This window comes from Bactrocera tryoni, unplaced genomic scaffold (genome assembly GCF_016617805.1).
Source record: "Bactrocera tryoni isolate S06 unplaced genomic scaffold, CSIRO_BtryS06_freeze2 scaffold_7, whole genome shotgun sequence".
Classification (NCBI taxonomy): Eukaryota; Metazoa; Arthropoda; class Insecta; order Diptera; family Tephritidae; genus Bactrocera; species Bactrocera tryoni.
Genome location: NW_024396366.1, coordinates 12,426,253 through 12,440,429, shown reverse-complemented (window position 1 = coordinate 12,440,429; position 14,177 = coordinate 12,426,253). Strand labels below are relative to the sequence as shown.

General features: G+C 38.0%; 1 protein-coding gene and 1 long non-coding RNA gene across 10 annotated transcripts in view; one reads left to right on the top strand and one right to left on the bottom strand.

The window, feature by feature from the left end:
- LOC120781719 (voltage-dependent L-type calcium channel subunit beta-2) overlaps positions 1-14,177 on the bottom strand; it is a 616,781-nt gene that overhangs the window by 304,846 nt on the left and 297,758 nt on the right. The gene's annotated exons all lie outside the window — the stretch shown is intronic.
- On the top strand, positions 12,066-12,769 carry LOC120781724. Its single transcript, XR_005706144.1, has 3 exons — positions 12,066-12,273; positions 12,366-12,543; positions 12,604-12,769. It is a non-coding gene; the product is annotated as an uncharacterized LOC120781724 (long non-coding RNA).

Sequence of the window (14,177 nt, the reverse complement as noted above, 5' to 3'; positions counted from 1 at the left end):
AAGTAGTTTAGTTGGATTAAAGCATCTAACGTGCCTTGACCTTTTTTGTAGGCGACTTGATTCGGTGATATGAACTTGTTTCGCTGAGCATACCACATCAAGCGGTTAGCCACGATCTTTTCCAAAATTTTGCCCATACATGGAAGGAGGGAAATCGGCCTATAGTTAGCAAGTTCATCGAAGGATTTGTGTGGTTTAAGTATTGGTATAACACAGGACGTTTTCCAAAATTGGGGGTAGACACCATTATTGAAAATTTTGTTATAAAGCTTTACCAATCGGAGCTTGAGACTTTTTGGCATATGTCTGATAATTGGATAAGAAATTTTATCTTGCCCCGGGGACTTACCCTTAACGGTAGATGCAACGAACTCGAATTCAGACAATGAAATGCTGGTTTCTATTTGTTTAGCAGAAAAAGAAAGAGGGGAGACAGAGTAGGAAGTGTTGGACAGTGTGGTGGTTTTAGAGGTTTGAAACTGTGTGCTGAATGAAATATCTGAGCTTGTTTCAGAATAGTGGTTTGCAAATAACTCGGAAATATCGGATGGATTGGTTACCAAACTTGTTGGCCCCTTTACGCATTGAATGGTTAGATTTCTAGGCACTCCAGAAAGATTTTTTAAAGCGTTCCATATTAACTTAGGACTAGACGAAGGATTTATTTTGCTTGTGAAATCCTGAAAACATTTACGCTTGGCCTGTTTCGCGGAACGACGGGAAAGAGCATTGGCTTTCCTGAAAGATATTAAGTTGACTAGTGATCGAGCGCGTTTGTGATTCATACCAAGCTGTCTGTTTTTTTGCCCGCAATTCAGCGATTTCTTTATTCTACCAAGGAACACTCTTTGAACTTGCTGTTGGCTTTGTATGAGGAATGCTAACATTCGCTGCTGAACGGATAATTTTTGTTAACCTCGCACTTTCTTGGTTAGGGTTGTCAGATATTGGGGTATTATTGCCATTTATCTCGCAATGTGTCTGAAACTTCTCCCAATCAGCGTAATCAGTTTTGAATACCTTATTTATTTTGTGGTTTTTAGTTGTTGAACCTAGGTGCAATTTTAGTACAATGGGGAAGTGATCGCTTCCATGCAGGTGATCGAGTATACTCCATTCGCACTCTGTGGCAAGTGTGTCGGTGCACATTGTAAGATCTACATGGGAAAAAGTGGAGTGAGTGGAAAAATGTGTCGCGGATCCGTTATTCAAACATATTAAGTTAGAGGAAAGTAAAGCGTCTTCAATGCATTTGCCCCTCTTGTTGGCTATTGGAGAGCCCCATAGTGGACTCCATGCATTAAAATCACCAGCGAAAATTAAAGGAGTGGAAGCTTGGTTGATTAATTGCAGGATGTCTGTACTGGTAAAATGTTCATCTGGTGCAATATAGGTGCAGGTAATGGTGATTTTTTTAACTAAGATAATTTCGATCGACATAGCCAGCAAGTTGGATTGAATGGCATTAATTTTGTGTGGAATATCTCTTCTTATGAGAATCGCAATACCTCTTTTACCTGTGCTAATATGTGGAAGATTGTGAAACATGCCAATGTACTGCTTAGGAGTAAAAGCCGACAAGTTGAAAGAGATGTGAGTTTCATTTAAGAGTATAATAGCTGGGGCATGATCTTGTATATACATATGTAGGAAAAAAAGAAAAAGGGAAACAGAAGAGAGCTCGAATATCAACTCGTATGAGCAGTCAGTTGAAGCTGAGTGTCACCAATTGAGTACTAGTTCAAAAGAGAGTAAAAGCTAAGCGTATTTATTCAGAGTCAATTTCTATTTGTTCAGTATGTTCAGTAGAGTATTGATTATCGTTGGAATTGCTTGTTGTTGGAAAGAGATTTTCGTGATTAGGTGGATTAGACTGCACGGTAGTGTTGGTAGTAGTGTTGTTGAAGTCAGTATATTTATTAAGCGAGTTTAAGGAGTTGTTTAAGTTAGAAATGAGAGAGGCTGTTGTTGGACTGAAAAGTTTGGGATTTAAGAAAGAGGCTTGTTGGGTACAGTTGTCGCTGATATTTTTAGCTGAATGTGAGACGTTGTTGTAGTCTGAACTGATCGATGCAGGCTTGTTGATGGAAATATGTTTGTTGTTGGCGTTTGATGAGTGATTTTTTCTAGTTAAAGAGTTTATTGATGAGTTGGGAGCAGAGGTGACCTCTGCGTTTTGTTTTGATGTACTAGGCAAGTCATTGTCGGCAATTCTATGAGTATTTTTAGATTTTGTGGAATTGTTGATGGCTGAAATTTTTGTTGGTGTGGTGGATACAGAGGATACCTCTTTTGTACGTTGAAGCACATGTGCAAAGCTAGCAGTGAGGGAAGGGAGGGAAGTATTTTCTCTATACTTGTTAAGGGCTTCGTGCATATTGCACTTTTCTAGTGTCTTTATTTTTAAAATTTCTTTGGTTTGCATATACTTTGGACACGTATAGTCAGAAGAACGATGCTCGCCAGAACAATTCGCACACATAACTCGGATGCAGTCATTATCGTGTGGAGAAGGGAAATTGCAAATTTCGCATGTTGGGGAACCTTTACAATGTTTTTGCGTATGACCCAATTTTTGGCATGACCTGCAGCGCATTGGATTAGGCACGTACGGTCGCACAGAGGTCATCCTCCATGCGATGTTTATTTTGTTTGGAAGGGAATAACTGTTGAATGATATTAGCATAACACCAGTAGGCTTTATAACACCTTCAACTTTGCGAGTGAACTTATAAACCGCGGAAACTTCGTAAGAACTCAGTCCTTCTGTTATTTCGCTTTCAGGCACATCGTTTAAAAACGGTGCATAAATGGTGCCTTTGTTACAATTAAGATGTTGATGATAGCTAGCGCTAACAGCGCCAATGTTGAAAAGACATTTCGTTTTTATAAACTTTTCTGCTACTTGCTTATTTTTCACTAGCAGTAATAGGCTGCCGTCGCGTAATTCACTAATTTTGTTTATATCTTTGCTCACGGTAAGTAAGGCATTGTAAACACGTAAACAAGAAACCTTCGAAAGGGGTGTAGAATTCTCGTCGGATTTAATCACAATATACTTTGGGTCATCACTTTTTATTGGCGGTAAGTCAGGAAAAGCATCTTGCAGTTTTTGATACGATTTTTTACGTTTTGGTTGGGGACCTTGGGCCAGTGCAGCAAACCTGTTGTCCCCGAACTGGAAGCCCGCCGGGGGCATAGTGGAAAAATTATAATACACTGATATAAGTATTGGATTATATTTCTCACTTAAAATAAGTATTAATCGCGTTACTTAAGTAAGCAGATCGTAGTGCAAAAAAAAAGAACACCAAAAGAGAGCTATGTATATGAATAGCTATAAACTCAGAGAAAGACGCTAACTCAACTGCTCAGTACGAGGTTTAGTCGGTGACTGGCCTTCAAAATTAAAAAGCAAGGTCTGGAGCTTCTTTATAAGAAATTCAGATGCATCCGCCACATGCAAACTCTGCAACAAGAAATTAAAAACGCGTTGAGAATGTACATAAAAAGGTATTACTCGATCAAGTTGATAATGCAGAATGCTCCTCACAAACTACGCCGGACTCGGAACCAAAACCGCGAAAAATTTCTGAAATAATTAACATATTACCAACCGCTGGGACGACAGCGTCAAGTGAGTAATAAGAAGACTGCATGTATTGAATCGTCTCCTAGTACATGTACACCATCAGTACTGCAAAATAAATCGGATCAGTTGCCTGCGCTGATCCAACCTAATGTTAAAGACTTTTTTGAGCAGGTCAAAAGTATTTCTTACCAAGATGACCCTAAATCAAGGAAAATTACTGAAGCAATTGTGAAATATATTATAATGGACAACAAGCCATTATCCACTGTAGAAGGAAAAGGTTTTCTGCAGATGATGAAAAGAACTGGTTACGCTTTTTAAAAGTCCCAAGTAGAAAACAATTAAATTACAGTGGATGAAAAATATGAAGCGCTGTCTTCAATTTTCAAAGAGTATATTCGTAAGTGCGACAGTTATTGCCTAACGTATGACATATAGACGGAGACAATGAAAAATCAGTCGTTCCTTGGGGTAACAATTCATTTTTTGGACAATTTACGTTTGTTGAGTGGGACGTTAGGAGTAATCGAACTGCACGAAAGTCATACAGCAGCTTATTTAGAAGAAACTATGTTTACACTTTTCAACGAGTGGAACGTTTGCATAAATAAAGTTTCTGCTTGTGTAACTGATAATGATTCAACCATGATGAAATTAAATAGAAGCTTGTTTGGCGAAAAAGAAATAATACCCTTCCAAATTTCATAAAGGATGCAAATAATGGTGTTGGTACGTCGGAGCCATCATAAACAGTTGGCCCACCAAAATATGAAATGTAAGTTTTCCAATTTATCTGCTATAACAACAACGGAAGTTGAAGTGCAAATGTATCTTGGATTAGCTGTTGCTTCTATCAATCAGAATCCAACAGAAATGTGGGATGATATGAAAAATGTATTTCCTGAATTGTATAAACAAGCTTCCAAATATTTTTCCATTGTGGCCACTTCAGTCCCTAGTGAATGACTGTTTTCTAAAGCTGGAGCAACGATCACACAGCAAAGAAATCGCTTGACAGGGAAAAAACTTTCCAAATTGTTATTTTTAAATTCTGTTTTAAATAAATAATTTGTTGTTTGTTCAAAAACTATTTATATCTTTTATTTATTGAGAAAAGGTTTTAATAGGTAGCTAAAATATATATCAATTAAAGGCGTACTACTGTATTTCACTTATTTATGGTTCTGAAATAAACTTTTTCCTCACTAATAAAATACGTTAAAAAAGTTCAAAAATCCATCGATGTTTCAATGGCCGATGTTTTTGATTTCGATGTTGTTTGAAGAAAGATCGATACATCGAACTATCGATGTTTCATTTCACGATGTTTGCATCCCTACTTTAGACCGAAAATATCGGCCAATATGTCAACTATAAATACTGAAGTCCACATATTTGGTACCTAGGGGTTTGAATATTTTTGTATGGATTTAAACAATTTTTGGTCATAAGGTGACATGCTTCAAAGGAATTATTAGAGCAAAATTATATCCCGTTCTATTATATACTTCTTGATTTGTGTACTGAAAAGTAAAAGAATAAATTGGAATTTAAAATTATGTTATTTGGGAAGTAGGAGTGGTTGCAGGCAGATTTCGCCTATTTTCACACTGTGTCATTATAATATAAGAATAATGCTATGTACTAAATTTAGTAAATTCGAAATAGATCGGTCGGTTCCGGAGATATTTGTTATCACCAAAAGGTGAGCGGTGCCACGTCCATCGTCTAATTTTTACTTCGGGTCCTATAAAGTCATCTTATACTATCTCGGAAGTAAAACTTAAAGTCTCTGGCCAATAACGGTACGGAGGTTATCCACCGATTATATCGATTTTCGCACTGTAGGCAGGAGTTCTTATAATTTTTGTGCTGAGCAAATTTGGTCGTTGTAGCTTTAGTGATTTAAAAGATATGTACGTTAACCTTATTAGAGAAGTCCCGCCCTTTTTTCAAAATTTTTGGCGAGCCCCTGTACCAAATTACCGTTATATATCTTAAGGATCTGGGAACTCGTATTTTTTGTACTAAGGAACCTGCATGCTAAGTTTCATGAAGATATCTCAATTTTTTATCTTTATACGTCCACGGACGGTCGGACGGTCGGACGGGCAGACATATTTGCTAGAAATAATTATCGAGGTTACATAAACAAATTCATATACAAGGATGGGCACGATTCCGATTACTTTGGCGGTCTAGTAAAAACCACGAGTTTCGTGAGGTATGTGCTGATAGTGGATCTTCTCCAGATGTTGCTAACACTTATATTTTTTAAAACATTCCCGATTAAAAATTCAAAATTTTGTATCAATAACACGTAGTATTTCTCAATGTTTCACTAAACTTTTTCACATTTTTCACTTTGTATATTTAAATATAAAACGAGCCACATCTTAAAAACCAAATATGAAGGATTGTTTAACGACAGCGTTTTCTTTGTTTTTATTTTCGCTGGGGGCTTTCGTCAGCGCTCTAAAAAAAATACCCTAGTCGAGCCAATACCCAGGGTGAATGAAGTACTTTTGCGTAGTACTTTGTTTTCCGTTGGCGGCCTTCGGCACTGCTCTAAAAAAATAACCTTTGTCGGGCCAATACTCGGGATGATTGAAGTACATTTGCGTAGTACTTCTTTAAAAAAATAATAATTTTATTATATGACAATGCTCCATTTCCTCGGAATTGTAAATTTTGAAATTGTGAACTTGAAATTGGCAAATGGTACATATAAATAGTTGTTGTGACCACTTAGCGGCACAGTTGTTACTATATCAATAGAGTTACACAAAAGCCAACATCATCTAATATTACTCTTAAACAAAAAGTTAACACAAGTCGTCCATTTAGGTGTATTCTAGTTTATTTTTTCGTTAGTGGATTATATGTACATTCTAATACCTGCATATAGGATGGTAAACTTGAGATGGAATGCCGAGCTACGAGTTAAACACGTTGACACCTCTATTCCTTACCCAATTCTTGGGTTGTACGAATAAAATTAATGATACTCGTACACACACTATTTTCATTCACTCGAAAATTTTCGTGTACATTTCCTTTGTCTGATTTCTATTATGCATCATTTCCGAAGTAGACGTCTTATATCAGCTAAATATGTTAAAACAATCATTTAATTATGGCCCAGATATGATTCCCACTTGCTTTCTAAAAAAAATTTGCCAAAAATATATATGTATAAACCCTTAACAAAACTATTTAGCGCATTTCTTATTTCAATATGAAAAACGTCATTTATAATTCCATTACATAAAAGTGAATTTAGGTCATCCATTGAAAACAATAGGGGAATAGCAAAGTTGTCAGGAATACCTAAACTTTTTGAAACAATTATAACAGACGACATAACCTTCTGGATCTCTCCACTAATTTCTTGCGCTCAGCACGGTTTTCGTAAAGGGGGAAAAAACAATAACTAATTTGCTTGGAGGAGGAGGAGGATGGAGTCATGTGTTCAAGGCGAAACATCCCCATAGGGTTGTGCGCTGGGTTTGGCACCCGCCACGTAAAAAAGCTCACCCCAAGGAAAAACTACCAACAGCCTCGTATGAGAAACCCCCCTTTTAATGACGACCATGGCAAACGAAATAAGGACAATGATATTAGGGCATGCACCTGGAATGTCCGGTCCCTTAATTGGGAAGGTGCCGCTGCCCAGCTGGTTGATGTCCTCGGGAAAATAAAGGCTGACATCACCGCCGTCCAAGAAATGCGATGGACGGGACAAGGACAGAGACGAGTAGGTCGTTGTGGTATTTACCCGTCGCCGAGTACTATCATTCACTCCGGTGAATGAACGTCTAGCCACAATCCACATCAAAGCGAGGTTCTTCAACATATCGCTGATTTGCGCCCACGCCCCGACGGAAGAGAAGGACGATGTGACCAAAGATGTCTTTTATGAGTGCTTGGAGCGCACTTATGAGAGCTGCCCCCGCCACGATGTTAAAATCGTGATTGGCGACTTTAACGCCAGGGTGGGTAAAGAAGGTATCTTTGGCACTACGGTCGGTAAATTCAGCCTCCACGACGAAACATCCCCAAATGGGTTGAGGCTGATCGACTTCGCCGGGGCCCGAAATATGGTTATTTGTAGTACTAGATTCCAGCATAAAAAGATTCATCAAGCTACCTGGCTGTCTCCGGATCGAAAAACCACCAACCAGATCGATCATGTTGTGATAGACGGAAGACACGTCTCCAGTGTTTTAGATGTGTGTGCGCGGCAGGAGCCGACGGATTGCCGGTCGAGCTATTCAAACACGGCGGCGAAGAACTGATAAGGAGCATGCATCAGCTTCTTTGTAAAATATGGTCGGACGAAAGCATGCCCAACGATTGGAATTTAAGTGTGCTATGCCCAATCCATAAGAAAAGTGACCCCACAATCTGCGCCAACTACCGTGGGATAAGCCTCCTCAACATCGTGCATAAGGTTCTATCGAGCGTATTGTGTGAAAGATTAAAGCCCACCATCAACAAACTGAGTGGACCTTATCAGTGTGGCTTTAGACCTGGAAAATTAACAACCGACCAGATATTCACCATGAGCCAAATCTTGGAAAATACCCACCTCTTCGTCGATTTCAAAGCTGCTTTCGACAGCACGAACAGGAGCTGCCTTTATGCCGCGATGTCTGAATTTGGTATCCCCGCAAAACTAATACGGCTGTGTAAACTGACGTTGAGCAACACCAAAAGCCCCGTCAGAATCGGGAAGGACCTCTCCGAGCCGTTCGATACCAAACGAGGTTTCAGACAAGGTGATTCCCTATCGTGCGACTTCTTCAACCAACTTCTGGAGAGAATAATTCGAGCTGCAGAACTAAATAGAGGAGGTACCATCTTCTATAAGAGTGTATATCTGCTGGCTCAACACCCGCGCCGTTAGTTATGCTTGCTCCAGACTGGACAAGGAAGCAAAAGAAATGGGTCTGGCAGTGAACGAGGGCAAGACGAAATATTCCCTGTCATCAAACAAACAGTCGTCGTGCCACTTGGCTCCCACGTCGCTGTTGTCAGTCATAACTTTGAAGTCGTAGATAATTTCGTCTATCTTGGAACCAGCGTAAACAGCACCAACAATGTCAGCCTAGAAATCCAACGCCAACTCTTGCCAACAGGTGCTACTTCGGACTGAGTAAGCAATTGAGAAGAAAAGTCCTCTCTCGACAAACAAAAACCAAACTCTATAAGTCACTCATAATTCCCGTTCTGCTAAGGCCGTTGGAAGGACCAGGTGGAGAAGGACCTGGCTACGCTTGGAATATCCAATTGGCGCCACGTAGCGAAAAGAAGAAACGACTGGCGCGCTGTTGTTAACTCGGCTACAATCGCGTAAGCGGTGTCTACGCCAATTAAGAAGAAGAAGAATTTGCTTGGATTTGTATCACATGTATCAACGGGCTTTAGGGAGGATAAGCATACTGATGTTATATACACAGATTTTAGTAAAGCTTTTGATAATGTTAACCAATATTTTGAATTCTTTTGAATAAAATATATCTTCTTTATTTTCAACCAATATTTTTGAAATGGGTTCTTATCTTAGTAATAGAACTCAACAAGTTGTGTTTAACGATACTTTTTCTGATTTAATTAATGTCCCTTTTTACTTTAAATAGTGAAAGATGTCAGTTGCAAACAGACTTAAACAACATAGTTTATTGGTGTGTTAGAAACGATATGCCATTGGACCTTAAAAAAATCAAGTATGCAGTTTAGTTAATCTGGGAGTAACTCCATAGTTAAAATGAAATTCATTCATTCATTAGATTTTTGGTGAGGTCTATACTAAAGTATGCTTCTGTGATAAGAAAGATAGTTATCAAGTCCATTTTGAGAAGTTAGAGTCCGTTCAAAAACAATTTTTACTTTTGGCCGAAATTATTTTTACTTATAAAATTTTCTAGAACAAATTTTTAGTTAAACGAACCATTCCGCCGTATATGTCAGGATTTTAATTTTCCTTGCAGCACATTTGATCTAACAGACTCACTCCTTACCATTAAAAAAGTTATTTTATCTACTCTTAACAAATAATATTTAAAAATAGTAAACTAACTTTAACCTAATTCTTTATTTTAATTGGGCAGCTTAAGATCGCAACTCTGAAAACTCTCTTGACTTTTATCACTCGGCTGATTCCGCTTGTTTGCAGATTGCGGCCCTCGCGTCGGTTGAGCGGGAGGAGGGTAATCGTTGCGTATTATTATTAAAAAAAGCCATATATCGATTATATTCTCGATAAATTTTATTGAGGTATCATTCACATATACGTATATATCATAGTATATGCGATACACCAGGAGGTGATGAACCCGATTCCCCAATCGATGACGATGGAGAGACATTTTATTGGTCGATCATAAAGAAATTCGAATTGCATTTTTTTTTTAATTGGCGTAGACACCGCTTACGCGATTATAGCCGAGTTAACAACAGCGCGCCACTCGTTTAGCAATTACCCGTCTAAAAACAACAAATCGCCGAAGACCGATGAATTGCCGGCCGTGCTACTCAAATACGGCGACGAAGAACTGATAAGCAGCATTCATCAGCTTTTTTGCAGAATATGGTCGACGATTGAAAATTAAGTGTGTTCTGCCCAATCCACAATCTGCGTGAAAGATTAAAACCCATCGTAAACAAACTGATCGGAATTTATCAATGTGGCTTCAGGCATGAAAAATCAACAACGGACCCGTGAAAATATGATCGACACCCACCACTTCTTCGATACCAAACGAGGCTTCAGAAAAGGCGACTCTCCATAGTGCGACTTCTTCAATTTACTGCTGGAGAAAATAATTCGAATTTTCAAGGTCAAAGTTGAGATATTTTAAAAAATCAGAAAATGTATTTTCAAAGCTTTCCAGCAAACCAGAAAATAAAAACGGATTTGTAAAGGATTTTCTTGAAAAACAAAAACTAAAAAAATAATTTTTAGCCCGCTAAGATCCTGGAGCTGAATATAATCACTTGGGTATTGAAATACCCATTGGGTAGATGTGTGTACTATATGTTAAAAAAAATAGTGAAATAGAAATTTCAATTTTGTTTAAACACATAGTTTTTTTAATCGTTTGAATGCTAATTCATATTAAAGCTAACCAAAGCTTTTTTTTATAAGTTTATTGATAATTTTTTTATTTTCCCTTCATGTTGTGGTAACCCATTATGGAAGTCAAAACAGCATTGTTTGAATGCTGAAGTATTACATTAAATTTTCTGCAACCAAACTGAGTTTGTTCTTCACATTAATGGCAGCGAGCACATCTACCCAGTTTTGACATTAAATGAAGTACGTTTACTGATATTGTTATTATGCCCTCCACCACATCGTCGTGGAATGGTTTGAGTTATTAAAGCTTCTGCAATTTCCACAAGGAAGTCAAATTGACTAAACACCTTGGAGTTATCATATTTTGCACATAAAACTTTTAGTTTTCATGCATTTACAATTGCTGCTTCGGATGCATTTATAAGCCAGTACTATTTCTTTCCACATACCTTATTACGGTAGTTGTTCATAGCATTGTCGAATAAGTCAACGCCTTCCATCTGTTGACTATATTCGTGTATTAATAAGGGTTGATCAATAATCGTCATTTTCCGATCGTATATTTTAACATGACACATTGGCGTATGTTCCAAAAAGTTACTCGTCAATTAAAAAACAATCAAAAAGGAGTCATAGAATGCAATTGTTTGAAAATCTGATTATTACTGAATTGTCATTCCAGCGCTTTACTAATATATTATTAGTTCTGTCGATTACCAAATCGGATGTTCCCCGCGGTTTCTTCTTCACTTCTTTCATGCCTAATAAATGAAGACGATTGATGCTAATTTGACGCTCATTGGCAGTTGCCAAATTTCCATGTATGACACGTCAAATTGTGGATCGTAAACAAGTTGTCGAATGTGACGTTATGGTGTTTTGATGTTTCTACTTTGATAGTAGGGTTAATTCTCAAATTTGTAATTTTTATTACTACGACATTTCGATTTTTATTTATTTTTCTTGCATGTCGTCCAGGTTCATCATTGTCGCTCCAGCTGTCTACTTCCAACTGCAGTTCCTTGCATATTAAGAACTTACATTGTATGTGCATTTCATGCGTTTTTTATATATATTTCCATTTATTACACAATATCAACACTCGAACTATTTCACAATTGCAATTTCACTTCTTTCTACTTCGTAACACTGTTGATTTTGATCGACATTTGACGACCAGCTGATCAACAAGTTTTCACATATGTACATATATTAAATTCGAGGTGCACCTAGAACCTTATTAGCCCATTGGATATTTTATAACCAATCGCATATCTCAGTTCTGCTGAAATTTACAAACCTGAAATTTCGCAGAGTAACTTCTATGACCAATATAAACTTCCCATAAATTTTCGAAAAAATCGTATGACGGGATCTATAGTATGGGTTAAATCAGCCCTATTCTGCATTTCTACTCGAATCGAAATTTTCTCCGATTGGCAACTTTGGTATTCTGCGTTTCGATTCAACTTCGAAAATTCCAATTCTATGTATTCTGCATTGCGATCGTAATTACGTTTTTGTACGTTGAAGTTTTGTCGGCGGAAAGCCGTTATATATTCATTTTCGTGCACTTGGATAAAATAATTTCCTCAAATATGTAAGTAAAACTTTATGATTATAGTTGTAAAAGACATAATGGTGGTGTCCTTGGTTGTTTGTGCTTAAATTATATTTTTGATATGTTTGCAGGTCAAAAGTAACAACGGCAGAGCAATACGAAAAAATTGTGTGATATGATGGCCACGGAAAGAGATATTGCGCAGGGCTTCCAAAAGCGACCGAAGGAAGAAGTACAGGAGTTTTGGGAGGAGGTTGCAAGGAATTTAAATGCACTTGGCCCACCAACAAAAGATTCCAATACATGGAGGTAGGGTATTACCTACAATTAATTTTAAAAAATTAAGTTAAATCTAACGTTTTCGTGCAGGTCTGGATTGACTGAAAATGCTACATGAAGCGAAAATTATCGCATAACAAAAAAGAAAGGATGAGCACCGGTGGAGGTCCTTGTCGTTTACAACGCATAAGCCCACTTGATGAAAAGGTGATAGCTTTGACGGGTTTGGAAAGGGATGATATCCCTTCAACCACTAGAGCTAGCAGCCAAAATAGAGAGGCTAGAGCAGACAATCAGAGCACTTCTTCATTACTTAAGCAACAGATACAAATCAAAAAGAATTTTATGCAGAGACGAAAAAATTCAATGAAGCTGCCTTTGGTAAAATGGAAGAAGTTACTTCATATTTACGGCACATGAATCGTTCTCTAGAAACTTTGGCGGAGACTGCAGTGAAGCAACTTGAAGAACAGAAGCGACACAACAGAATTAAGGAAGAGCTGGTGAAGGAAAAGTAGAAATAAAAATGCAAATGCTAAGATTAGATCCAAATTATAAGCCGGATTCAAAGTAGTAATTTTTGAATTGTTAGCCTTTTATTTATTTTACTATTATTCATTTATATAACAGCTGTGAAATGAAATAAAAGCATTTACTTTTCTAATAATATAGGAGCTGTAAAATGCACTGAATGCAATTGTTTTTATTTAATAGAATAATGTAGGGCATATTTTGAATAATGCATTGCTCTCCTCCTCAAGTAATATCGCTGCCGCTACTGATTCCATGTTAGTGTTTAAAAAAAAAAAAACGCGATATAATTTCTTTATTTTAATAAACCAACAATAATTTGTGTATTTTTGCTTTGTTATGTTTCATTTTCACACGTTTCAAGGCAAACAGCTGACTTCGAAAGAGCTACAGCTCTTCCTCTTCTTCTTTCAATCCAATCGTAACTCAGAATACCTATTTTCGATTCAGACGGAGCGTAGAGCGGGAACGTAATCGAAATGCAGAATAGGGCTGAATAATTACACCACTGATTGATATTTATATTATTTAAACCTTGAAAACCTTAAAAATTGGAGGATGGAGTCATGCGTAGAAGTTCACGCAAGTGAGGAAAGTTCTCTGATCGCCATTCGCTTGGGAGTGGCCAGAAACGATTCTTTTACATATGACTCAAGCAGCTCACGACTTCCGGTCTTTGACCAAGCATCCTCTGGGTAGCCTACGAACATCCGTTTGAAGGCGAGCTGAAGTGAGAAAGCGAAATATCCCCTACATAGGGTTGTGCGCTGGGTTTGGGACCCGCCACGTAAATAACAGTACCAATGAAAACTAACAACCAGCCTCTGATGAGAGACCGCCCTTTTGATAACGACCATGGCAAAAGAAAAAAGGACTGCGATTTAAGGGCATGCACCTGGAATGTCCGGTCCCTTAATTGGGCAGGTGCCGCTGCCCAGCTGGTTGATGTCCTCGTAAAAATAAGGGCTGACATCACCGCCGTCCAATAAATGCGATGGACGCGACAAGGACAGAGACGAGTAGGTGCTTGTGGCATTTACTACAGTGGCCATATAAAGGAGCGCAAGTTTGGTGTGGGATTCGTGGTGGGAGAGAGAACGTCTAGCCACAATCCGCATCAAGGCGAGGTTCTT